Genomic DNA, 26725 nt, shown 5'->3' with positions numbered 1-26725 from the left:
GATTGGTTATGATTGCATGCGATTGGATATGATTGAATGCGATTGGATATGATTGCATGCGATTGGATATGGTTGCATGCGATTGAATGCGATTGAATATGATTGCATGCGATTGGATGCGATTGGATATGATTGGATGCGATTGGATGCGATTGGATATGATTGGATGCGATTGGATATGATTGCATGCGATTGGATATGATTGCATGCGATTGAATGCGATTGGATATGATTGCATGCGATTGGATATGATTGCATGCGATTGAATGCGATTGGATATGATTGCATGCGATTGAATGCGATTGGATGCGATTGGATATGATTGCATGCGATTGAATGCGATTGGATATGATTGCATGCGATTGAATGCGATTGGATATGATTGAATGCGATTGAATGCGATTGAATGCGATTGAATGCGATTGGATATGATTGCATGCGATTGGATGCGATTGGATATGATTGAATGCGATTGGATATGATTGCATGCGATTGAATGCGATTGGATATGATTGCATGCGATTGAATGCGATTGGATGCGATTGGATGCGATTGAATGCGATTGGATATGATTGCATGCGATTGGATATGATTGCATGTGATTGAATGCGATTGGATATGATTGCATGCGATTGAATGCGATTGGATATGATTGCATGCGATTGGATATGATTGCATGCGATGGATGCGATTGGATATGATTGCATGCGATGGATGCGATTGGATGCGATTGCATGCGATTGGATGCGATTGGATATGATTGCATGCGATTGGATGCGATTGGATGCGATTGCATATGATTGCATGCGATTGAATGCGATTGCATGCGATTGGATATGATTGCATGCGATTGCATGCGATTGCATGCGATTGGATGCGATTGGATGCGATTGGATGCGATTGGGGATGCGATTGGATGCGATTGGGGATGCGATTGGATGCGATTGGATGCGATTGGGGATCCGATTGGATGCGATTGGATATGATTTGATGATTGGATATGATTTGATGCGATTGGATATGATTTGATGCGATTGGATATGATTTGATGCGATTGGATATGATTTGATGATTTGATGCGATTGGATGTGATTTGATGATTTGATGCGATTGGATGTGATTTGATGCGATTGGATGCGATTGGATGTGATTTGATGCGATTGGATGCGATTGGATGCGATTGGATGCGATTGGATGCGATTGGATGCGATTGGATGCGATTGGATGCGATTGGATGCGATTGGATGCGATTGGATGTGATTGGATGTGATTGGATGCGATTGGATGTGATTGGATGCGATTGGATGTGGCGATGGGATGCCATTGGATGCCATTGGATGCCATTGGATGTGGCGATTGGATGCCATTGGATGCCATTGGATGTAATTGGATGCGATGGGATGCCATTGGATGCCATTGGATGCCATTGGATGTAATTGGATGCGATGGGATGCCATTGGATGTAATTGGATGCGATGGGATGCCATTGGATGTAATTGGATGTAATTGGATGCGATGGGATGCCATTGGATGTAATTGGGATGTAATTGGATGTAATGGGATGTAATTGGATGCGATGGGATGTAATTGGATGCGATGGGATGCCATTGGATGTAATGGGATGCCATTGGATGTAATTGGATGTAATGGGATGTAATTGGATGCGATGGGATGCCATTGGATGTAATTGGATGTAATTGGATGTAATGGGATGTAATTGGATGTAATGGGATACCATTGGATGTAATTGGATGCGATGGGATGTAATTGGATGTAATTGGATGTAATTGGATGCGATGGGATGCCATTGGATGTAATTGGATGCGATGGGATGTAATTGGATGTAATGGGATGTAATTGGATGTAATTGGATGCGATGGGATGTAATTGGATGTAATTGGATGCGATGGGATGTAATTGGATGTAATTGGATGCGATGGGATGCCATTGGATGTAATGGGATGTAATTGGATGCGATGGGATGCCATTGGATGTAATTGGATGTAATTGGGATGTAATTGGATGTAATGGGATGCCATTGGATGTAATTGGATGCGATGGGATGTAATTGGATGTAATTGGATGCGATGCGATGCCATTGGATGTAATTGGATGCGATGTAATTGGATGTAATTGGATGCGATGGGATGTAATTGGATGCGATGTAATTGGATGCGATGTAATTGGATGTAATTGGATGCGATGGGATGCCATTGGATGTAATTGGAGGCGATGTAATTGGATGTAATTGGATGTAATTGGATGTAATTGGATGCGATGGGATGCCATTGGATGTAATTGGATGCGATGTAATTGGATGTAATTGGATGCGATGTAATTGGATGTAATTGGATGCGATGGGATGTAATTGGATGCGATGTAATTGCATGCGATGTAATTGGATGCGATGTAATTGGATGCGATGTAATTGGATGTAATTGGATGTAATTGGATGCGATGGGATGCCATTGGATGTAATTGGATACGATGTAATTGGATGTAATTGGATGCGATGTAATTGGATGCGATGTAATTGGATGTAATTGGATGCGATGTAATTGGATGCGATGGGATGCCATTGGATGTAATTGGATGCGATGTAATTGGATGTAATTGGATGTGATGGGATGCCATTGGATGTAATTGGATGCCATGTAATGGGATGCCATTGGATGTAATTGGATGCGATGGGATGCCATTGGATGTAATTGGATGCCATTGGATGTAATTAGATGCCATTGGATGTAATTGGATGCGATGGGATGCGACGGGATGCCATTGGATGTAATTGGATGCCATTGGATGTAATTGGATGCGATGGGATGCGATGGGATGCCATTGGATGTAATTGGATGCCATTGGATGTAATTGGATGCGATGGGATGCCATTGGATGCGATTTGGTGCCATTGCATGCCATTGGATGCCATTGGATGCCATTGGATGTAATTGGATGTAATTGGATGCGATTGGATGCGATTGTGTGAGATCCCCCTGTTCCCACCGAGCAACGGATTCGGGTACTAGCAGCGGAAGTAGCACTTCTCACGCGGGACAGGGATCCCACATTCGGGGCCTCGTCCACGGATATCCGGACAAGAGACTAATCCGTCGGTTTTTCCAAAACCGAACCTGGAAAAAACTTCCCTTACCGGAAAGCACGGGCGATTCCACCAGGATAATTTTTTTTCTCTAACGAAGACAAGATCATTTCTGATCAAGCTGATCCAATTGTATCTTCAAGATACTAGATCAGATCAAGGAAGAAACTTGCACTTGGATCATTGGGATCAACGCTTTTTTCCCCATTCAAGAGGCACAGCCGTTGATTCCTATCCATAGAACAATTACTGTCCGGGATTTACTTTATCTATCGTATTAACAAAAGTTGAGTCTCGATTTACGGATCCATCAGTCCAGCCTAACCCCATCCGATCCCATGGGTTAGCCAACCGCCCAACCACTGTAGTGATGGGATCCAATTTGGAATTTGGTTAGGTTTTGTCCCGGGTACCAAGGGAAATAGTTCCAAGGCCCCCTAGCCGGAAGTTCATGCAAACATAAAATTAGGCACACCACTTACACACCCAATATGAAATTGCCTTATTCTTAGCATCAGCTAACTTTAAAACAATCCTTTAATGAAACCATAGTACTACTGATCACAGTCTTCCAAATTATCCGGTTGATTCTCAAATTTCCCATCATTCCTTCATCATCAGAGTATCTATGGCATCATTGGCAACTAGAACGCTCACCACCTGTCCACTCAGAGGCCGTTTCCATAGTTCCTAGCCCATAATACTCGGCAATATAATCATTTATCAAGATGGACTCTCGTTGAAGATCAGCAAGATCAACCAACAGATCCATATAAAAGAGCCATGGACTCATCCGTTGAGGACCAGCAAGGTCAGTCAACCAGATCCATGCCCGGTTTCACAAAACAACTCTTACTCCTTGTTCCAATATCTTCCTCGACGCACGCGTGGGTATCCTAGGCGACCCAGAGCCCGAGCACCGTATGGTCAGCACCCTCTAGGATCCTTCGCAGGTGACCTAGCGCTTCACTCATAGGCCGCTTCCTTGGTCCCTCATCCACCGTACCGGAAGCTCACCATTTTAATCGAACCGAGGCTGGTCAAGACCTCGGTCGACCTTGCTACGCGAGACGTCCTCCATTGACTCTCCGTCAGCAGTTGCAACTTTATCAGTTAGGTCTCCATGACCTTAATCACAAGACGGTCAAAATGCTTCCCCAGCATTCTTGACATAAAACAGCCATTTACAAACAGCATTTACAAACAATTTACAAATACAGTTTCTATATTAACTCTCATTTTTTCACATTGTTCCTCATTAATCCACATTACTTATTCCACATTCCATTTATATGTGTACTCATCCAATCACCTCATTTTCCATCTCTTCACTTCAAATTCCTTCACATCACATATCATATATTCACATCCATATCCACATCCATACATCCACATCCATATCCACATTCACATCCATACATCCACATCTACATGCTTATCTCCATTTTCACATCTTCATTTATACATCCCATATCCACATCTACATGCTTATCTCCATTTTCACATCTTCATTTATACATCCACATCCCATATCCACATTCATACATACACATCCATATCCACATCCATACATCCACATCCACATCCACATTCACATCCATACATCCACATCTACATGCTTACCTTCATTTTCACATCCTCATTTATACATCCACATCCCATATCCACATTCATACATACACATCCATACATCCACATCTACATCCACATTCATACATACACATCCATACATCCACATCTACATCCACATACATACATACATCCACATCCACATTCACATTCACATACATCCACATCCACATTCCCATACATCCACATCTATACATCCACATTCCACATTCACATCTATACATCCACATCTACCTTCACATTCACATACATCCACATCCACATTCCCATTCACATCTATACATCCACATCCATTCACATCTATACATCCACATCTACATCCACATTCACATCTATGCATATATATCTTCATGCATATATCCATTTTCACGTTCATACATCCACATCTACATGCTTACCTCCATTTTCATATCCTCATTTATACATCCACATCCCATATCCACATTCATACATACACATCCATACATCCACATCTACATCCACATACATACATACATCCACATCCACATTCACATTCACATACATCCACATCCACATTCCCATACATCCACATTCCACATTCCCATACATCCACATCTATACATCCACATTCCACATTCACATCTATACATCCACATCTAGATTCACATTCATCCAATGACATCCAATGACATCCAATGGCATCCAATTACATCCAATGGCATCCCATCGCATCCAATTACATCCAATGACATCCAATTACATCCAATGGCATCCCATCGCATCCAATTACATCCAATTACATCCAATTACATCCAATTACATCCAATGGCATCCAATTACATCCAATTACATCCAATGGCATCCAATTACATCCAATTACATCCAATTACATCCAATGGCATCCCATCGCATCCAATTATATCCCATCGCATCCAATTACATCCAATTACATCCAATGGCATCCAATTACATCCAATTACATCCAATTACATCCAATTATATCCAATTACATCCAATTACATCCAATTACATCCAATGGCATCCAATTACATCCAATGGCATCCCATCGCATCCAATTACATCCAATGGCATCCAATTACATCCAATGGCATCCCATCGCATCCCATCGCATCCAATTACATCCAATGGCATCCAATTACATCCAATGGCATCCCATCGCATCCAATTACATCCAATTACATCCAATGGCATCCCATCGCATCCAATGGCATCCAATTACATCCAATGGCATCCCATCGCATCCAATGGCATCCCATCGCATCCAATTACATCCAATGGCATCCAATTACATTCAATTACATCCAATTACATCCAATTACATCCCATCGCATCCAATTACATCCAATTACATCCAATTACATCCCATCGCATCCAATTACATCCAATCGCATCCAATTACATCCCATCGCATCCAATTACATCCAATTACATCCAATTACATCCCATCACATCCAATTACATCCAATCGCATCCAATTACATCCAATTATATCCAATTACATCCCATCGCATCCAATTACATCCAATTACATCCAATTACATCCAATTACATCCAATGGCATCCCATCGCATCCAATTACATCCAATTACATCCAATTACATCCAATTACATCCAATTACATCCAATGGCATCCAATGGCATCCCATCGCATCCAATTACATCCCATCGCATCCAATTACATCCAATTACATCCAATTACATCCCATCGCATCCAATTACATCCAATTACATCCTATCGCATCCAATTACATCCAATTACATCCAATGGCATCCCATCGCATCCAATTACATCCCATCACATCCAATCGCATCCCATCGCATCCAATCACATCCAATTACATCCCATCGCATCCAATTACATCCCATCGCATCCAATTACATCCAATCGCATCCAATCGCATCCAATTACATCCAATCGCATCCAATTACATCCAATCGCATCCAATTACATCCAATCGCATCCAATCGCATCCAATGGCATCCCATCGCATCCAATTACATCCCATCGCATCCAATTACTTCCAATTTCATCCAATTACATCCAATTACATCCAATTACATCCAATGGCATCCCATCACATCCAATTACATCCAATTACATCCAATTACATCCAATGGCATCCAATTACATCCAATTACATCCAATTACATCCAATTACATCCAATGGCATCCCATCGCATCCAATTACATCCAATGACATCCAATTACATCCAATGGCATCTCATCGCATCCAATTACATCCAATTACATCCAATGGCATCCAATTACATCCAATTACATCCAATGGCATCCCATCGCATCCAATTATATCCCATCGCATCCAATTACATCCAATTACATCCAATGGCATCCAATTACATCCAATTACATCCAATTACATCCAATTATATCCAATTACATCCATTTACATCCAATTACATCCAATGGCATCCAATTACATCCAATGGCATCCCATCGCATCCCATCGCATCCAATTACATCCAATGGCATCCAATTACATCCAATGGCATCCCGTCGCATCCCATCGCATCCAATTACATCCAATGGCATCCAATTACATCCAATGGCATCCCATCGCATCCAATTACATCCAATTACATCCAATGGCATCCCATCGCATCCAATGGCATCCAATTACATCCAATGGCATCCCATCGCATCCAATGGCATCCCATCGCATCCAATTACATCCAATGGCATCCAATTACATCCAATGGCATCCCATCGCATCCCATCGTATCCAATTACATCCAATGGCATCCAATTACATCCAATGGCATCCCATCGCATCCAATTACATCCAATTACATCCAATGGCATCCCATCGCATCCATCGCATCCAATTACATCCAATTACATCCAATGGCATCCCATCGCATCCAATGGCATCCAATTACATCCAATGGCATCCCATCGCATCCAATGGCATCCCATCGCATCCAATTACATCCAATGGCATCCCATCGCATCCAATTACATCCAATTACATCCAATGGCATCCCATCGCATCCAATTACATCCAATGGCATCCCATCGCATCCAATTACATCCCATCGCATCCAATTACATCCAATTACATCCCATCGCATCCATGTACATCCAATTACATCCAATTACATCCAATTACATCCCATCGCATCCAATTACATCCAATTACATCCCATCGCATCCAATTACATCCAATTACATCCCATGGCATCCAATTACATCCAATGGCATCCCATCGCATCCCATCGCATCCAATTACATCCAATGGCATCCAATTACATCCAATGGCATCCCATCGCATCCAATGGCATCCAATTACATCCAATGGCATCCCATCGCATCCAATGGCATCCCATCGCATCCAATTACATCCAATGGCATCCAATTACATCCAATGGCATCCCATCGCATCCCATCGCATCCAATTACATCCAATGGCATCCAATTACATCCAATGGCATCCCATCGCATCCAATTACATCCAATTACATCCAATGGCATCCCATCGCATCCATCGCATCCAATTACATCCAATTACATCCAATGGCATCCCATCGCATCCAATGGCATCCAATTACATCCAATGGCATCCCATCGCATCCAATGGCATCCCATCGCATCCAATTACATCCAATGGCATCCCATCGCATCCAATTACATCCAATTACATCCAATGGCATCCCATCGCATCCAATTACATCCAATGGCATCCCATCGCATCCAATTACATCCCATCGCATCCAATTACATCCAATTACATCCCTAATTGGATGTAATTGGATGTAATTGGATGCCATTGGATGTAATTGGATGTAATTGGATGTAATTGGATGTGATGGGATGCCATTGGATGTAATTGGATGTAATTGGATGTAATTGGATGAAATTGGATGTAATTGGATGCGATGGGATGTAATTGGATGCGATGGGATGCCATTGTATGCGATTGGATGCGATTGGATGCGATTGGATGTAATTGGATGCGATGGGATGCCATTGGATGTAATTGGATGCGATGGGATGCCATTGGATGTAATTGGATGCGATGGGATGCCATTGGATGTAATTGGATGTAATTGGATGTAATTGGATGCGATGGGATGCGATGGGATGCCATTGGATGTAATTGGATGCGATGGGATGCCATTGGATGTAATTGGATGCGATGGGATGCCATTGGATGTAATTGGATGTAATTGGATGCGATGGGATGCCATTGGATGTAATTGGATGCGATGGGATGCCATTGGATGCGATGGGATGCCATTGGATGTAATTGGATGCCATTGGATGCGATGGGATGCCATTGGATGTAATTGGATGTAATTGGATGCGATGGGATGCCATTGGATGTAATTGGATGCCATTGGATGTAATTGGATGCGATGGGATGCGATGGGATGCCATTGGATGTAATTGGATGCCATTGGATGTAATTGGATGCGATGGGATGCCATTGGATGCGATGGGATGCCATTGGATGTAATTCGATGCCATTGGATGCGATGGGATGCCATTGGATGTAATTGGATGTAATTGGATGCGATGGGATGCCATTGGATGTAATTGGATGCCATTGGATGTAATTGGATGCGATGGGATGCGATGGGATGCCATTGGATGTAATTGGATGCCATTGGATGTAATTGGATGCGATGGGATGCGATGGGATGCCATTGGATGTAATTGGATGCCATTGGATGTAATTGGATGTAATTGGATGTAATTGGATATAATTGGATGTAATTGGATGTAATTGGATGTAATTGGATGCCATTGGATGTAATTGGATGTAATTGGATGCGATGGGATATAATTGGATGCGAAGGGATGCCATTGGATGTAATTGGATGTAATTGGATGCCATTGGATGTAATTGGATGTAATTGGATGTAATTGGATGCGATGGGATGCCATTGGATGTAATTGGATGTCATTGGATGTAATTGGATGCGATGGGATGCCATTGGATGTAATTGGATGTAATTGGATGTAATTGGATGCCATTGGATGTAATTGGATGTAATTGGATGTAATTGGATGTGATGGGATGCCATTGGATGTAATTGGATGAAATTGGATGTGATGGGATGTAATTGGATGCGATGGGATGCCATTGGATGCGATTGGATGCGATTGGATGCGATTGGATGTAATTGGATGCGATTGGATGTAATTGGATGCGATTGGATGTAATTGGATGCGATTGGATGCGATTGGATGTAATTGGATGCGATGGGATGTAATTGGATGTAATTGGATGCGATGGGATGTAATTGGATGTAATTGGATGCGATGGGATGCGATTGGATGTAATTGGATGCGATGGGATGTAATTGGATGCGATGGGATGTAATTGGATGCAATGGGATGCCATTGGATCTAATTGGATGTAATTGGATGCGATAGGATGTAATTGGATGTAATTGGATGCGATGGGATGTAATTGGATGTAATTGGATGTAATTGGATGCGATGGGATGTAATTGGATGCGATGGGATGCCATTGGATGCCATTGGATGTAATTGGATGTAATTGGATGTAATTGGATGTAATTGGATGTAATTGGATGCGATGGGATGCCATTGGATGTAATTGGATGTAATTGGATGTAATTGGATGCGATGGGATGTAATTGGATGTAATTGGATGCGATTGGATGTAATTGGATGCGATGGGATGTAATTGGATGTAATTGGATGTAATTGGATGCGATGGGATGTAATTGGATGCGATGGGATGTAATTGGATGTAATTGGATGTAATTGGATGCGATGGGATGTAATTGGATGTAATTGGATGTAATTGGATGTAATTGGATGCGATGGGATGTAATTGGATGTAATTGGATGTAATTGGATGCGATGGGATGTAATTGGATGTAATTGGATGTAATTGGATGCGATGGGATGTAATTGGATATAATTGGATGTAATTGGATGTAATTGGATGTAATTGGATGTAATTGGATGCCATTGGATGTAATTGGATGTAATTGGATGTAATTGGATGTAATTGGATGTAATTGGATGCGATGGGATGTAATTGGATGTAATTGGATGTAATTGGATGTAATTGGATGCCATTGGATGTAATTGGATGTAATTGGATGCGATTGGATGTAATTGGATGCGATTGGATGGATGCGATTGGATGCGATTGGATGGATGCGATTGGATGCGATTGGATGGATGCGATTGGATGCGATTGGATGCGATTGGATGCGATTGGATGCCATTGGATGCGATTGGATGCCATTGGATGCGATTGGATGCCATTGGATGTAATTGGATGCGATGGGATGCCATTTGATGTAATTGGATGCGATGGGATGCCATTGGATGTAATTGGATGCGATGGGATGCCATTGGATGTAATTGGATGTAATTGGATGTAATTGGATGCGATGGGATGCGATGGGATGCCATTGGATGTAATTGGATGCGATGGGATGCCATTGGATGTAATTGGATGCGATGGGATGCCATTGGATGTAATTGGATGCGATGGGATGCCATTGGATGTAATTGGATGCGATGGGATGCCATTGGATGCGATTGGATGCCATTGGATGCGATGGGATGCCATTGGATGTAATTGGATGCCATTGGATGCGATGGGATGCCATTGGATGTAATTGGATGTAATTGGATGCGATGGGATGCCATTGGATGTAATTGGATGCCATTGGATGTAATTGGATGCGATGGGATGCGATGGGATGCCATTGGATGTAATTGGATGCCATTGGATGTAATTGGATGCGATGGGATGCGATGGGACGCCATTGGATGTAATTGGATGCCATTGGATGTAATTGGATGTAATTGGATGTAATTGGATGTAATTGGATATAATTGGATGTAATTGGATGCCATTGGATGTAATTGGATGTAATTGGATGCGATGGGATATAATTGGATGTAATTGTACGCGATGGGATGCCATTGGATGTAATTGGATGTAATTGGATGCCATTGGATGTAATTGGATGTAATTGGATGCGATGGGATGCCATTGGATGTAATTGGATGTGATTGGATGTGATGGGATGCCATTGGATGTAATTGGATGTAATTGGATGTAATTGGATGTAATTGGATCCGATGGGATGTAATTGGATGCGATGGGATGCCATTGGATGCGATTGGATGTAATTGGATGTAATTGGAGGCGATTGGATGTAATTGGATGCGATTGGATGTAATTGGATGCGATGGGATGTAATTGGATGCGATTGGATGCGATTGGATGCGATTGGATGCGATTGGATGTAATTGGATGCGATGGGATGTAATTGGATGTAATTGGATGCGATGGGATGTAATTGGATGTAATTGGATGCGATGGGATGCGATTGGATGTAATTGGATGCCATTGGATGTAATTGGATGCGATGGGATGCCATTGGATGTAATTGGATGCCATTGGATGTAATTGGATGCGATGGGATGCGATGGGATGCCATTGGATGTAATTGGATGCCATTGGATGTAATTGGATGTAATTGGATGTAATTGGATGTAATTGGATGTAATTGGATGTAATTGGATGCCTTTGGATGTAATTGGATGTAATTGGATGCGATGGGATATAATTGGATGCGATGGGATGCCATTGGATGTAATTGGATGTAATTGGATGTAATTGGATGCCATTGGATGTAATTGGATGTAATTGGATGTAATTGGATGCGATGGGATGCCATTGGATGTAATTGGATGTCATTGGATGTAATTGGATGCGATGGGATGCCATTGGATGTAATTGGATGTAATTGGATGCCATTGGATGTAATTGGATGTAATTGGATGTAATTGGATGTGATGGGATGCCATTGGATGTAATTGGATGTAATTGGATGTAATTGGATGAAATTGGATGTAATTGGATGCGATTGGATGTAATTGGATGCGATGGGATGCGATTGGATGCGATTGGATGTAATTGGATGCGATTGGATGCGATTGGATGTAATTGGATGCGATGGGATGTAATTGGATGTAATTGGATGCGATGGGATGTAATTGGATGCGATGGGATGCGATTGGATGTAATTGGATGCGATGGGATGTAATTGGATGCGATGGGATGTAATTGGATGCGATGGGATGCCATTGGATGTAATTGGATGTAATTGGATGCGATAGGATGTAATTGGATGTAATTGGATGCGATGGGATGTAATTGGATGTAATTGGATGTAATTGGATGCGATGGGTTGCAATTGGATGCGATGGGATGCCATTGGATGCCATTGGATGTAATTGGATGTAATTGGATGTAATTGGATGTAATTGGATGCGATGGGATGCCATTGGATGTAATTGGATGTAATTGGATGTAATTGGATGCGATGGGATGTAATTGGATGTAATTGGATGTAATTGGATGCGATTGGATGTAATTGGATGCGATGGGATGTAATTGGATGTAATTGGATGTAATTGGATGCGATGGGATGTAATTGGATGTAATTGGATGTAATTGGATGCGATTGGATGTAATTGGATGCGATGGGATGTAATTGGATGTAATTGGATGCGATGGGATGTAATTGGATGTAATTGGATGTAATTGGATGCGATGGGATGTAATTGGATGTAATTGGATGTAATTGGATGCGATGGGATGTAATTGGATGTAATTGGATGTAATTGGATGCGATGTAATGGGATGCCATTGGATGTAATTGGATGCGATGGGATGCCATTAGATGTAATTGGATGCCATTGGATGTAATTGGATGCCATTGGATGTAATTGGATGCGATGGGATGCGACGGGATGCCATTGGATGTAATTGGATGCCATTGGATGTAATTGGATGCGATGGGATGCGATGGGATGCCATTGGATGTAATTGGATGCCATTGGATGTAATTGGATGCGATGGGATGCGATGGGATGCGATGGGATGCCATTGGATGCCATTGGATGCCATTGGATGCGATTTGGTGCCATTGGATGCCATTGGATGCCATTGGATGCCATTGGATGCCATTGGATGTAATTGGATGTAATTGGATGCGATTGGATGCGATTGGATGTAATTGGATGCGATTGGATGTGATTGGATGTCATTGGATGCGATTGGATGCGATTGGATGCGATTGGATGCGATTGGATGCGATTGGATGTCAGTGGATGCGATTGGATGCGATTGGATGCGATTGGATGCGATTGGATGTAATTGGATGAGATTGGATGCGATTGGATGCGATTGGATGTAATTGGATGTAATTGGATGTAATTGGATGCGATTGGATGCGATTGGATGTAATTGGATGCGATTGGATGCGATTGGATGTAATTGGATGCGATTGGATGGGATTGGATGCGATTGGATGCGATTGGATGTCATTGGATGCGATTGGATGCGATTGGATGCGATTGGATGCGATTGGATGTAATTGGATGCGATTGGATGCGATTGGATGTAATTGGATGCGATTGGATGTAATTGGATGTAATTGGATGCGATTGGATGTAATTGGATGCGATTGGATGTAATTGGATGTAATTGGATGTAATTGGATGTAATTGGATGCGATTGGATGTAATTGGATGGATGCGATGGGATGCCATTGGATGTAATTGGATGCGATGGGATGCCATTGGATGCCATTGGATGTAATTGGATGTAATTGGATGTAATTGGATGTAATTGGATGCCATTGGATGTAATTGGATGCCATTGGATGCGATTGGATGCGATTGGATGCGATTGGATGTAATTGGATGCCATTGGATGTAATTGGATGCGATTGGATGCGATTGGATGCCATTGGATGTAATTGGATGCCATTGGATGTAATTGGATGCGATTGGATGTAATTGGATGCGATTGGATGTAATTGGAAGTGATTGGATGCCATTGGATGCCATTGGATGCCATTGGATGCCATTGGATGCGATTGGATGCCATTGGATGCGATTGGATGTAATTGGATGCAATTGGATGCGATTGGATGCAATTGGATGCGATGGGATGCGATGGGATGCGATGGGATGCCATTGGATGTAATTGGATGCCATTGGATGTAATTGGATGCGATGGGATGCGATGGGATGCCATTGGATGTAATTGGATGCCATTGGATGTAATTGGATGTAATTGGATGTAATTGGATATAATTGGATGTAATTGGATGTAATTGGATGTAATTGGATGCGATGGGATATAATTGGATGCGAAGGGATGCCATTGGATGTAATTGGATGTAATTGGATGCCATTGGATGTAATTGGATGTAATTGGATGTAATTGGATGCGATGGGATGCCATTGGATGTAATTGGATGTCATTGGATGTAATTGGATGCGATGGGATGCCATTGGATGTAATTGGATGTAATTGGATGTAATTGGATGCCATTGGATGTAATTGGATGTAATTGGATGTGATGGGATGCCATTGGATGTAATTGGATGAAATTGGATGCGATGGGATGTAATTGGATGCGATGGGATGCCATTGGATGCGATTGGATGCGATTGGATGTAATTGGATGCGATTGGATGTAATTGGATGCGATTGGATGTAATTGGATGCGATTGGATGCGATTGGATGTAATTGGATGCGATGGGATGTAATTGGATGTAATTGGATGCGATGGGATGTAATTGGATGTAATTGGATGCGATGGGATGCGATTGGATGTAATTGGATGCGATGGGATGTAATTGGATGCGATGGGATGTAATTGGATGCAATGGGATGCCATTGGATGTAATTGGATGTAATTGGATGCGATAGGATGTAATTGGATGTAATTGGATGCGATGGGATGTAATTGGATGTAATTGGATGTAATTGGATGCGATGGGATGTAATTGGATGCGATGGGATGCCATTGGATGCCATTGGATGTAATTGGATGTAATTGGATGCGATGGGATGTAATTGGATGCGATGGGATGTAATTGGATGTAATTGGATGTAATTGGATGCGATGGGATGTAATTGGATGTAATTGGATGCGATTGGATGTAATTGGATGCGATGGGATGTAATTGGATGTAATTGGATGTAATTGGATGCGATGGGATGTAATTGGATGCGATGGGATGTAATTGGATGTAATTGGATGTAATTGGATGCGATGGGATGTAATTGGATGTAATTGGATGTAATTGGATGCGATGGGATGTAATTGGATGTAATTGGATGTAATTGGATGCGATGGGATGTAATTGGATGCGATGGGATGTAATTGGATGTAATTGGATGCGATGGGATGTAATTGGATATAATTGGATGTAATTGGATGTAATTGGATGTAATTGGATGTAATTGGATGCCATTGGATGTAATTGGATGTAATTGGATGTAATTGGATGTAATTGGATGCGATGGGATGTAATTGGATGTAATTGGATGTAATTGGATGCCATTGGATGTAATTGGATGTAATTGGATGCGATTGGATGTAATTGGATGCGATTGGATGGATGCGATTGCATGCGATTGGATGGATGCGATTGGATGCGATTGGATGCGATTGGATGCGATTGGATGCCATTGGATGCGATTGGATGCCATTGGATGCGATTGGATGCCATTGGATGTAATTGGATGCGATGGGATGCCATTTGATGTAATTGGATGCGATGGGATGCCATTGGATGTAATTGGATGCGATGGGATGCCATTGGATGTAATTGGATGTAATTGGATGCGATGGGATGCGATGGGATGCCATTGGATGTAATTGGATGCGATGGGATGCCATTGGATGTAATTGGATGCGATGGGATGCCATTGGATGTAATTGGATGTAATTGGATGCGATGGGATGCCATTGGATGTAATTGGATGCGATGGGATGCCATTGGATGCGATGGGATGCCATTGGATGCGATGGGATGCCATTGGATGTAATTGGATGCCATTGGATGCGATGGGATGCCATTGGATGTAATTGGATGTAATTGGATGCGATGGGATGCCATTGGATGTAATTGGATGCCATTGGATGTAATTGGATGCGATGGGATGCGATGGGATGCCATTGGATGTAATTGGATGCCATTGGATGTAATTGGATGCGATGGGATGCGATGGGACGCCATTGGATGTAATTGGATGTAGTTGGATGTAATTGGATGTAATTGGATGTAATTGGATGTAATTGGATATAATTGGATGTAATTGGATGCCATTGGATGTAATTGGATGTAATTGGATGCGATGGGATATAATTGGATGTAATTGGATGCGATGGGATGCCATTGGATGTAATTGGATGTAATTGGATGCCATTGGATGTAATTGGATGTAATTGGATGCGATGGGATGCCATTAGATGTAATTGGATGTGATTGGATGTGATGGGATGCCATTGGATGTAATTGGATGTAATTGGATGTAATTGGATGTAATTGGATGTAATTGGATGTAATTGGATCCGATGGGATGTAATTGGATGCGATGGGATGCCATTGGATGCGATTGGATGTAATTGGATGTAATTGGAGGCGATTGGATGTAATTGGATGCGATTGGATGTAATTGGATGCGATGGGATGTAATTGGATGCGATTGGATGTAATTGGATGCGATTGGATGCGATTGGATGTAATTGGATGCGATTGGATGTAATTGGATGCGATGGGATGTAATTGGATGTAATTGGATGCGATGGGATGTAATTGGATGTAATTGGATGCGATGGGATGCGATTGGATGTAATTGGATGCCATTGGATGTAATAGGATGCGATGGGATGCGATGGGATGCCATTGGATGTAATTGGATGCCATTGGATGTAATTGGATGCGATGGGATGCGATGGGATGCCATTGGATGTAATTGGATGCCATTGGATGTAATTGGATGTAATTGGATGTAATTGGATATAATTGGATGTAATTGGATGTAATTGGATGTAATTGGATGTAATTGGATGCCTTTGGATGAAATTGGATGTAATTGGATGCGATGGGATATAATTGGATGCGATGGGATGCCATTGGATGTAATTGGATGTAATTGGATGTAATTGGATGCCATTGGATGTAATTGGATGTAATTGGATGTAATTGGATGCGATGGGATGCCATTGGATGTAATTGGATGTCATTGGATGTAATTGGATGCGATGGGATGCCATTGGATGTAATTGGATGTAATTGGATGCCATTGGATGTAATTGGATGTAATTGGATGTAATTGGATGTGATGGGATGCCATTGGATGTAATTGGATGTAATTGGATGAAATTGGATGTAATTGGATGCGATCGGATGTAATTGGATGCGATGGGATGCGATTGGATGCGTTTGGATGTAATTGGATGCGATTGGATGTAATTGGATGCGATTGGATGCGATTGGATGTAATTGGATGCGATGGGATGTAATTGGATGTAATTGGATGCGATGGGATGTAATTGGATGCGATGGGATGCGATTGGATGTAATTGGATGCGATGGGATGTAATTGGATGCGATGGGATGTAATTGGATGCGATGGGATGCCATTGGATGTAATTGGATGTAATTGGATGCGATAGGATGTAATTGGATGTAATTGGATGCGATGGGATGTAATTGGATGTAATTGGATGTAATTGGATGCGATGGGATGTAATTGGATGCGATGGGATGCCATTGGATGCCATTGGATGTAATTGGATGTAATTGGATGTAATTGGATGTAATTGGATGCGATGGGATGCCATTGGATGTAATTGGATGTAATTGGATGCGATGGGATGTAATTGGATGCGATTGGATGTAATTGGATGCGATGGGATGTAATTGGATGTAATTGGATGTAATTGGATGTAATTGGATGTAATTGGATGCGATGGGATGTAATTGGATGTAATTGGATGTAATTGGATGCGATTGGATGTAATTGGATGCGATGGGATGTAATTGGATGTAATTGGATGCGATGGGATGTAATTGGATGTAATTGGATGTAATTGGATGCGATGGGATGTAATTGGATGTAATTGGATGTAATTGGATGCGATGGGATGTAATTGGATGTAATTGGATGTAATTGGATGCGATGTAATGGGATGCCATTGGATGTAATTGGATGCGATGGGATGCCATTGGATGTAATTGGATGCCATTGGATGTAATTGGATGCCATTGGATGTAATTGGATGCGATGGGATGCGACGGGATGCCATTGGATGTAATTGGATGCCATTGGATGTAATTGGATGCGATGGGATGCGATGGGATGCCATTGGATGTAATTGGATGCCATTGGATGTAATTGGATGCGATGGGATGCGATGGGATGCCATTGGATGCCATTGGATGCCATTGGATGCGATTTGGTGCCATTGGATGCCATTGGATGCCATTGGATGCCATTGGATGTAATTGGATGCGATTGGATGCGATTGGATGTAATTGGATGCGATTGGATGTGATTGGATGTCATTGGATGCGATTGGATGTCATTGGATGCGATTGGATGCGATTGGATGTCATTGGATGCGATTGGATGCGATTGGATGCGATTGGATGCGATTGGATGCGATTGGATGTAATTGGATGCGATTGGATGCGATTGGATGCGATTGGATGTAATTGGATGTAATTGGATGTAATTGGATGCGATTGGATGCGATTGGATGCGATTGGATGCGATTGGATGCGATTGGATGTGATTGGATGCGATTGGATGCGATTGGATGTCATTGGATGCGATTGGATGCGATTGGATGCGATTGGATGCGATTGGATGTAATTGGATGCGATTGGATGCGATTGGATGTAATTGGATGCGATTGGATGTAATTGGATGTCATTGGATGCGATTGGATGTAATTGGATGCGATTGGATGTAATTGGATGTAATTGGATGTAATTGGATGCGATTGGATGTAATTGGATGGATGCGATGGGATGCCATTGGATGTAATTGGATGCGATTGGATGTAATTGGATGTAATTGGATGTAATTGGATGTAATTGGATGCCATTGGATGCGATTGGATGCGATTGGATGCGATTGGATGTAATTGGATGCGATTGGATGCGATTGGATGCGATTGGATGTAATTGGATGCCATTGGATGTAATTGGATGCGATTGGATGTAATTGGATGCGATTGGATGTAATTGGATGCCATTGGATGCGATTGGATGCCATTGGATGCGATTGGATGCCATTGGATGCGATTGGATGTAATTTGATGCAATTGGATGCGATTGGATGCAATTGGATGCGATTGGATGCGATGGATGCAATTGGATGCGATTGGATGCCATTGGATGCGATTGGATGCCATTGGATGCCATTGGATGCGATTGGATGCCATTGGATGTAATTGGATGCCATTGGATGTAATTGGATGCGATTGGATGCGATTGGATGCGATTGGATGTCATTGGATGCGATTGGATGTAATTGGATGCAATTGGATGCGATTGGATGTAATTGGATGCGATTGGATGCGATTGGATGGATGCGATTGGATGCGATTGGATGCGATTGGATGCCATTGGATGCGATTGGATGCCATTGGATGTAATTGGCTGCCATTGGGATATAATTGGATGCCATTGGATGTAATTGGATGCGATGGGATGCCATTGGATGTAATGGGTGCGATGGGATGTAATTGGATGTAATTGGATGTAATTGGATGCGATGGGATGCGATGGGATGCCATTGGATGTAATTGGATGCGATGGGATGCCATTGGATGTAATTTGATGCGATGGGATGCCATTGGATGTAATTGGATGTAATTGGATGCGATGGGATGCCATTGGATGTAATTGGATGCGATGGGATGCCATTGGATGCGATGGGATGCCATTGGATGTAATTGGATGCCATTCGATGCGATGGGATGCCATTGGATGTAATTGGATGTAATTGGATGCGATGGGATGCCATTGGATGTAATTGGATGCCATTGGATGTAATTGGATGCGATGGGATGCGATGGGATGCCATTGGATGTAATTGGATGCCATTGGATGTAATTGGATGCGATGGGATGCCATTGGATGCGATGGGATGCCATTGGATGTAATTGGATGCCATTGGATGCGATGGGATGCCATTGGATGTAATTGGATGTAATTGGATGCGATGGGATGCCATTGGATGTAATTGGATGCCATTAAATGTAATTGGATGCGATGGGATGCGATGGGATGCCATTGGATGTAATTGGATGCCATTGGATGTAATTGGATGCGATGGGATGCGATGGGATGCCATTGGATGTAATTGGATGCCATTGGATGTAATTGGATGTAATTGGATGTAATTGGATATAATTGGATGTAATTGGATGCCATTGGATGTAATTGGATGCGATGGGATATAATTGGATGCGATGGGATGCCATTGGATGTAATTGGATGTAATTGGATGCCATTGGATGTAATTGGATGCGATGGGATGCCATTGGATGTAATTGGATGTCATTGGATGTAATTGGATGCGATGGGATGCCATTGGATGTAATTGGATGTAATTGGATGCCATTGGATGTAATTGGATGTAATTGGATGTAATTGGATGTAATTGGATGTGATGGGATGCCATTGGATGTAATTGGATGTAATTGGATGTAATTGGATGAAATTGGATGTAATTGGATGCGATGGGATGTAATTGGATGCGATGGGATGCCATTGTATGCGATTGGATGCGATTGGATGTAATTGGATGCGATTGGATGCGATTTAATGTAATTGGATGCGATTGGATGCGATTCGATGTAATTGGATGCGATGGGATGTAATTGGATGTAATTGGATGCGATGGGATGTAATTGGATGTAATTGGATGCGATGGGATGCGATTGGATGTAATTGGATGCGATGGGATGCCATTGGATGTAATTGGATGCGATGGATGTAATTGGATGTAATTGGATGTAATTGGATGCGATGGATGTAATTGGATGTAATTGGATGTAATTGGATGCCATTGGATGTAATTGGATGTAATTGGATGTAATTGGATGCGATGGGATGCCATTGGATGTAATTGGATGTAATTGGATGTAATTGGATGCGATGGGATGTAATTGGATGTAATTGGATGCGATGGGATGTAATTGGATGTAATTGGATGCGATTGGATGTAATTGGATGCGATGGGATGTAATTGGATGTAATTGGATGCGATGGGATGTAATTGGATGTAATTGGATGTAATTGGATGTAATTGGATGCGATGGGATGTAATTGGATGTAATTGGATGCGATGGGATGTAATTGGATATAATTGGATGTAATTGGATGTAATTGGATGTAATTGGATGTAATTGGATGCCATTGGATGTAATTGGATGTAATTGGATGTAATTGGATGCGATGGGATGTAATTGGATGTAATTGGATGTAATTGGATGCCATTGGATGTAATTGGATGTAATTGGATGCGATTGGATGTAATTGGATGCGATTGGATGTAATTGGATGCGATTGGATGGATGCGATTGGATGCGATTGGATGGATGCGATTGGATGCGATTGGATGCCATTGGATGCGATTGGATGCCATTGGATGCGATTGGATGCCATTGGATGTAATTGGATGCGATGGGATGCCATTGGATGTAATTGGATGCGATGGGATGCCATTGGATGTAATTGGATGTAATTGGATGTAATTGGATGCGATGGGATGCGATGGGATGCCATTGGATGTAATTGGATGCGATGGGATGCCATTGGATGTAATTGGATGCGATGGGATGCCATTGGATTTAATTGGATGTAATTGGATGCGATGGGATGCCATTGGATGTAATTGGATGCGATGGGATGCCATTGGATGCGATGGGATGCCATTGGATGCGATGGGATGCCATTGGATGTAATTGGATGCCATTGGATGCGATGGGATGCCATTGGATGTAATTGGATGTAATTGGATGCGATGGGATGCCATTGGATGTAATTGGATGCCATTGGATGTAATTGGATGCGATGGGATGCGATGGGATGCCATTGGATGTAATTGGATGCCATTGGATGTAATTGGATGCGATGGGATGCGATGGGATGCCATTGGATGTAATTGGATGCCATTGGATGTAATTGGATGTAATTGGATGTAATTGGATATAATTGGATGTAATTGGATGTAATTGGATGCCATTGGATGTAATTGGATGTAATTGGATGCGATGGGATATAATTGGATGTAATTGGATGCGATGGGATGCCATTGGATGTAATTGGATGTAATTGGATGCCATTGGATGTAATTGGATGTAATTGGATGCGATGGGATGCCATTGGATGTAATTGGATGTCATTGGATGTAATTGGATGCGATGGGATGCCATTGGATGTAATTGGATGTAATTGGATGTAATTGGATGTAATTGGATGTAATTGGATGCGATGGGATGTAATTGGATATAATTGGATGTAATTGTATGTAATTGGATGCCATTGGATGTAATTGGATGTAATTGCATGCGATTGGATGTAATTAGATGCGATTGGATGTAATTGGATGCGATTGGATGGATGCGATTGGATGGATGCGATTGGATACGATTGGATGCGATTGGATGCGATTGGATGCCATTGGATGCCATTGGATGCCATTGGATGTAATTGGATGCGATGGGATGCCATTGGATGTAATTGGATGCGATGGGATGCCATTGGATGTAATTGGATGTAATTGGATGTAATTGGATGTAATTGGATGCCATTGGATGTAATTGGATGCGATGGGATGCGATGGGATGCCATTGGATGTAATTGGATGCCATTGGATGTAATTGGATGTAATTGGATATAATTGAATGTAATTGGATGTAATTGGATGTAATTGGATGCCATTGGATGTAATTGGATGTAATTGGATGTAATTGGATGCCATTGGATGTAATTGGATGTAATTGGATGTAATTGGATGCGATGGGATGCCGTTGGATGTAATTGGATGTCATTGGATGTAATTGGATGCGATGGGATGCCATTGGATGTAATTGGATGTAATTGGATGTAATTGGATGCCATTGGATGTAATTGGATGTAATTGGATGTAATTGGATGTGATGGGATGCCATTGGATGTAATTGGATGTAATTGGATGAAATTGGATGCGATGGGATGTAATTGGATGCGATGGGATGCCATTGGATGCGATTGGATGCGATTGGATGCGATTGGATGCGATTGGATGCGATTGGATGTAATTGGATGCGATTGGATGTAATTGGATGCGATTGGATGCGATGGGATGTAATTGGATGTAATTGGATGCGATGGGATGTAATTGGATGTAATTGGATGCGATGGGATGCGATTGGATGTAATTGGATGCGATGGGATGTAATTGGATGCGATGGGATGTAATTGGATGCGATGGGATGCCATTGGATGTAATTGGATGTAATTGGATGCGATAGGATGTAATTGGATGTAATTGGATGCGATGGGATGTAATTGGATGTAATTGGATGCGATGGGATGTAATTGGATGCGATGGGATGCCATTGGATGCCATTGGATGCCATTGGATGCGATGGGATGTAATTGGATGCGATGGGATGCCATTGGATGCCATTGGATGTAATTGGATGTAATTGGATGTAATTGGATGCGATGGGATGCCATTGGATGTAATTGGATGTAATTGGATGTAATTGGATGCGATGGGATGTAATTGGATGCGATGGGATGTAATTGGATGCGATTGGATGTAATTGGATGTAATTGGATGTAATTGGATGCGATGGGATGTAATTGGATGCGATTGGATGTAATTGGATGCGATGGGATGTAATTGGATGTAATTGGATGTAATTGGATGCGATGGGATGTAATTGGATGTAATTGGATGTAATTGGATGCGATGGGATGTAATTGGATGTAATTGGATGTAATTGGATGCGATGGGATGTAATTGGATGTAATTGGATGTAATTGGATGCGATGGGATGTAATTGGATATAATTGGATGTAATTGGATATCATTGCATGTAATTGGATGTAATTGGATGCCATTGGATGTAATTGGATGTAATTGGATGTAATTGGATGTAATTGGATGCGATGGGATGTAATTGGATGTAATTGGATGCCATTGGATGTAATTGGATGTAATTGGATGCGATTGGATGTAATTGGATGCGATTGGATGTAATTGGATGCGATTGGATGGATGCGATTGGATGTAATTGGATGCGATTGGATGTAATTGGATGCCATTGGATGTAATTGGATGTAATTGGATGTAATTGGATGCGATGGGATGTAATTGGATGTAATTGGATGTAATTGGATGTAATTGGATGCCATTGGATGTAATTGGATGTAATTGGATGCGATTGGATGCGATTGGATGTAATTGGATGCGATTGGATGGATGCGATTGGATGCGATTGGATGGATGCGATTGGATGCGATTGGATGCGATTGGATGCGATTGGATGCCATTGGATGCGATTCGATGCCATTGGATGCGATTGGATGCCATTGGATGTAATTGGATGCGATGGGATGCCATTTGATGTAATTGGATGCGATGGGATGCCATTGGATGTAATTGGATGCGATGGGATGCCATTGGATGTAATTGGATGCGATGGGATGCGATGGGATGCCATTGGATGTAATTGGATGCCATTGGATGTAATTGGATGTAATTGGATGTAATTGGATGTAATTGGATGCCATTGGATGTAATTGGATGTAATTGGATGCGATGGGATATAATTGGATGTAATTGGATGCGATGGGATGCCATTGGATGTAATTGGATGTAATTGGATGCCATTGGATGTAATTGGATGTAATTGGATGCGATGGGATGCCATTGGATGTAATTGGATGTGATTGGATGTGATGGGATGCCATTGGATGTAATTGGATGTAATTGGATGTAATTGGATGTAATTGGATGTAATTGGATCCGATGGGATGTAATTGGATGCGATGGGATGCCATTGGATGCGATTGGATGTAATTGGATGTAATTGGATGCGATTGGATGTAATTGGATGCGATGGGATGTAATTGGATGCGATTGGATGTAATTGGATGCGATTGGATGCGATTGGATGTAATTGGATGCGATTGGATGTAATTGGATGCGATGGGATGTAATTGGATGTAATTGGATGCGATGGGATGTAATTGGATGTAATTGGATGCGATGGGATGCGATTGGATGTAATTGGATGCCATTGGATGTAATTGGATGCGATGGGATGCGATGGGATGCCATTGGATGTAATTGGATGCCATTGGATGTAATTGGATGTAATTGGATGTAATTGGATATAATTTGCTGTAATTGGATGTAATTGGATGTAATTGGATGCCATTGGATGTAATTGGATGTAATTGGATGCGATGGGATATAATTGGATGCGATGGGATGCCATTGGATGTGATTGGATGTAATTGGATGCCATTGGATGTAATTGGATGTAATTGGATGCGATGGGATGCCATTGGATGTAATTGGATGTCATTGGATGTAATTGGATGCGATGGGATGCCATTGGATGTAATTGGATGTAATTGGATGCCATTGGATGTAATTGGATGTAATTGGATGTAATTGGATGTGATGGGATGCCATTGGATGTAATTGGATGTAATTGGATGAAATTGGATGTAATTGGATGCGATTGGATGTAATTGGATGCGATTGGATGTAATTGGATGCGATGGGATGCGATTGGATGCGATTGGATGTAATTGGATGCGATTGGATGTAATTGGATGCGATTGGATGCGATTGGATGTAATTGGATGCGATGGGATGTAATTGGATGTAATAGGATGCGATGGGATGTAATTGGATGCGATGGGATGCGATTGGATGTAATTGGATGCGATGGGATGTAATTGGATGCGATGGGATGTAATTGGATGCGATGGGATGCCATTGGATGTAATTGGATGTAATTGGATGCGATAGGATGTAATTGGATGTAATTGGATGCGATGGGATGTAATTGGATGTAATTGGATAAAATTGGATGCGATGGGATGTAATTGGATGCGATGGGATGCCATTGGATGCCATTGGATGTAATTGGATGTAATT

The sequence above is a fragment of the Cibotium barometz genome, chromosome 35 (assembly GCF_041138505.1).
Source record: "Cibotium barometz isolate CiBa-2024 chromosome 35, ASM4113850v1, whole genome shotgun sequence".
In the NCBI taxonomy this organism is placed as follows: Eukaryota; Viridiplantae; Streptophyta; class Polypodiopsida; order Cyatheales; family Cibotiaceae; genus Cibotium; species Cibotium barometz.
The sequence above is the reverse complement of the archived record's forward strand: the minus strand, read 5'-3'. Positions refer to the sequence as shown.